Source organism: Schistocerca serialis, chromosome 2, assembly GCF_023864345.2.
Source record: "Schistocerca serialis cubense isolate TAMUIC-IGC-003099 chromosome 2, iqSchSeri2.2, whole genome shotgun sequence".
Lineage (NCBI taxonomy): Eukaryota > Metazoa > Arthropoda > Insecta > Orthoptera > Acrididae > Schistocerca > Schistocerca serialis.
The window spans coordinates 121,696,390-121,701,110 of NC_064639.1; positions in this window are offsets into that span (position 1 = coordinate 121,696,390).

The following is a 4,721-nucleotide window of genomic DNA, read 5'->3' on the forward strand; positions in this document are numbered from 1 at the left end:
GGACTGAACATCCTCAAGTGCCTCAGCCACAGGTCTTGGGGCGCGGACAGGGCGCATCTCCTACAGTTTTATGGAGCTTTTGTGCATTCACGGCTGGACTATGGGTGCACAGTATATGGGTCAGCGAGGCCATCGTATTTGCGGATCCTTGTCGCTGTTCACCACACTGGGATTCGACTGGCCATGGGTGCTTATCGGACCAGTCCCGTACCCAGCCTCTGTGCTGAGTCTGGCAAACTGCCACTTACCATCCGGCGGCAGCTCCTGCTGGTGCGCCAGGCTTGTAAGTTTCTTGCAGCTCCCAGCTCACCTGCTCACTATCTTGTTGGCCATCCACCTCTAGAACTCCTTCTTTCCCGCCGTCCCCGGGCTACATTGCTGTTTGGGATCCGTGTGCAACGTGTACTAGAGTCCCTCGGTGTGGAGTCTGTACAACCCCAAATCCAAGGTTTTAACCGCCTGCCACCCTGGTTACTGAAGAGGCCCGGAGTGATTTTAGATTCATTGCAGTACAAGAGAGATTGCACTCCTGCCACCGTTTTTAATGCAGCATTTTCTGCCATTTTATCTGAGCACCACGACTATGTAGCTGTTTTTATGGATGGGTCGAAACAAGGGGATTCTGTTGGTTGCTCAGTTGTTTTTCTGGATCGTCTCCTCAAGGTCTGACTGCCTCAGGCTTTTACTGTCTTTGATGCAGAATTGTTTGCAATCTTGTGGGCACTGGAGCACATGAGACATTCTTCCTCTCCTAAATTTCTTTTCTGTTCCGATTCACTCAGTGCCCTTCACTCATTGCAACGTTTGTATCCGGCAGACAAAATTGTCCAGACCATCCAGGATGCCCTCCTCCGACTACAGCAACTGGGGAAGGTTGTAGCTTTCTGCTGGGTTCCGGGGCATGTTGGCATTGCTGGGAATGAAAGAGCAGATCTCGCAGCCAAGGAGGCGTGTCTCGCCCCACAAGTATCTCAGTGTGCTATCCCCTTGCATGCACTCACCTCGCTGTTGAGCTCACGGGTCATGCGTCGGTGGGAGGATGAGTGGCTGGAAGTGACTGACAATAAGCTCCGTATAGTCAGGCCCACAACGCATGTGTGGTGTACTTCCTTTCAGCCCCATCAACGGGACGAGGTTCTACTCACTCGGCTTCGAATAGGCCACAGCCCTATGACGCATGGCTTCCTGCTCCGGCGAGAAGACACTCCAATGTGTGGTGCTTGCGGCATCCAGGGCACTGTGCGCCGCATTTTATTGGATTGCATTTTATTTTCCGACCAGCGGGTTGCGGCTGACTTGCCAGTGGACCTGCCGTCTCTTTTAGGCAACACTCGGACGAATGTGGTTAAAGTTTTAAAGTTCTGTGCCCTGTCAAATGTTTTTACAAAGATTTTAGGGAGAGGATTTTAATTTGCTCACTGTGTGACAAGCTCGCCCATATTTTATGTAAGTGGCCAGCCAATAACAATTTCCTGTGACATTCTTGTTGCTATGTTTCCCCTTTCCTTAGGTTTTACTTTCTTATGTAGCACTTTTCCTTCTCTTCCTGCTTTCTTTGAGTGTGTGCTTTAGTTTTCTTAGGTCTGTCCACATTCGTTCCTTTTAATGTGTGTCAGGGCGCTGATGACCTCGATGTTGAGCGCCCATAAGGCCCAACACACCACCACAACCACCACCGTTGCATCGCACAGTCTGTGAATTTTGAGATTGTAGAGTTAGAGGAGCAACACATCTGCATTAAATTTTACTTGAAACTCAAGCAAATTGTGTATTAAGCCTGTGGTGATGACTGCTTAAGCTGTACTCCATACACATGGTTTAAAAATGGCCAGACGGATGTTAAAGATGATCCTCATTCAGGTGCCGTTCAACATCAACTGATGACACTCATGTCAGGAACATAACAAAATTGTGCATGCCAATCAAAGACTGATTGTCTGACAAATTGTAAAAGAATGTAACATTTCAGTTGGATCATGTCATAAAATCCTGACGCAGCATCTCGGAATGCGTCACATTGCCGCAAAGTTTGCTCCACAGCTCACGAGTCAAGACCAGAAAGATTTTCACCTTTCAGTCTGCGAAGAGCTTTTGAATCACGCAAATGAGAACAAGATGTTCTTTAAGAGAATTAGAACTGATGATGAGAGGTGAGTCTATGGTTATGATGTTGAGATCAAGGTTCAGTCTGCACAATGGGTCAGGAAAGGTTCTCCAAGACCAAAAAATGCTCATCAGATCAGATCAAATGTCAAAGCCATGCTGATAATTTCCACTGACTTTGAAGGATTAGTTCATCTTGAATTAGTGCCACAGGGGCGAACTGTTAATCAATGGTACTATGGGGATGTGCTGCGATGCCTGTGAGAAAATGTGAGAACAGCCTGAAATGTGGTGAGACAATTCATGGCTCTTGCATCATGATAATGCACCCACACACTCATCCCAGTTGGTGCGAGACTATTGCATAGAACATGAAGTTACTGTGCTGCCTCATCTTCTGTACTCTCCAGACCTAGCCCCTGCAGACTTTTTTTGTTACCAAAGTTTAATACCCCATTGAAAGGGCAAAGATTTGCAACGATAGATGAGATAAAAGAAAATTCGCAGACGGTATTTTGCATGATCCCGTAAGAGACATACCAAGATGCTTCTGGAAGAAAAAACAGTGTTGAGAGCTACGTATCAATTGTGGCAGAGAGTATTTTGAAGGAGATTATGCACAATAAGTAAAAGGTAAGCTTAGAAAAATTTTGTAGAGATTCTGTTAGGACTGTACAACTCCCCCTCTGTGATTGGTATGGGAGCTTGCTCCAAAACACTAATGTATTTCATACACGTGAATCACAGTGACTGTAAGTAGATGACAAGTAAGGTGTTGTTTACTGTGGTAGAGGTAAATAAGGCCATCTGTTTAGTCTGTGGCAGCAAATGAACAATACAACACTGTAGGACACTAAGCAACATGTTTCATTATGCGTTAACCTGTGCCGGGATATGTGTCACAGGGACTGTGGTTCTTGTCAAGTTCTCTTCAAGAAAATACAGTGCATAAGCAAAACAATTGAACATTTGATTTCACTTTGTCTTGCACATTGACGTTAGCATCTCCAGTGCTGTATGTAATAGATACACACAAGTAATGAAGAACTTCATGTGTCTTTTATGCCAGCCTAATACCTCAGTTGCCAAGAATTATTCATTATTAGCTGGGACATCCTCCAACAAGTCCTCCTCTGTTTCTGCTGCTAATATATGCCTGTATGTATACTGATAGCCAAACAAAATGGCACCATTCCCTCCTGCTTTTCTTCATTATAGAATATGCTGTATATATATATATATATATTTTTTTTCCTTTTACAGCTGCTTCTTCTCAACAGTAATGATTAACAAGGAAGGAAGTGGTGGTTGCAACATGCAAATAAAAATGGGCTAAAACACAAAATGTGGGCAGTAAATTTCAGATTTAAGAAATCTTAATACATTTTACTAACAAATTAAGGTAATGCAATACTGTAATTAATGGAGAATAGCTGAAATTATGTCACTAAAAGAACAAATTTATCATAGATAAGGTTGGATGGATATGTGTGTGTGTGCGAGTGTATACCCGTCCTTTTTTCCCCCTAAGGTAAGTCTTTCCGCTCCCGGGATTGGAATGACTCCTTACCCTCTCCCTCAAAACCCACATCCTTTCGTCTTTCCCTCTCCTTCCCTCTTTCCTGATGAGGCAATAGTTTGTTGCGAAAGCTTGAATTTTGTGTGTATGTTTGTGTTTGTTTGTGTGTCTATCGACCTGCCAGCACTTTCGTTTGGTAAGTCACATCATCTTTGTTTTTAGATATGTTACAATTGGTAATATATATTTGTGGTCACTGGAAAATGTAATGCCTTGCAGCTGTCACAAGTACCACATTTTTTTAAAATCTCATTTCCATAAAATTCTTCTCAGTTGTATATCGAGTCATACTGCAAAATGATGTACCAACATTATGGCGAATACTGCAAGTCGCCTTCATCAGGGTATCTACACTACATCTACATGTATACTCTGCAAACCACCATGATGTGCATGGTAGGGGATATGTGTGATTGTACCAGTTGTTAGGATTTCTTCCCATTCCATTCACGTATCGAGTGTGGGAAGAATGATTGTTTGAATGCCTCTGTGCCTGCAATAATTGTTCTGATCTTATCCTCACAATCCCTACATGAGCATTATGTAGGGGGTTGTAATATATATGCCTAGCATCATCATTTAAACCTGGTTCTTGAAACTTTGTTAATAGACTTTCTCGGGGCAGTTTATATCTATCTTCAAGAGTCCACCAGTTCAGTTCCTTCAGTATCTCTGTTACACACTTCCAAAAATGAAACAAACCTGTGACCATTTGTGCCCTTCTGTGTATACTTTCAATATCCCCAGTTAGTCCTATTTTGTATGGGTGTCACACACTTAAGCAATGTCCTAGGACTGGTGGCATGAGTGATTTGTAGGCAATCTCCTTTGTACACTGATCGCACTTCCACAGTCTTCTACTAATAAACAGAAATCTACCACCTGCTTTACCTATTACTGGGCCTGTGAGATCATTCCATTTCATATCCCTTCTAAGTGTTACACCCAGGTATTTGTAAGAGTTGGCTGATTCCAGCAGGACTCATTGATATTATAGACAAAGGATACTACGTTTTTTCGTTTTATGAAGAGCACAATT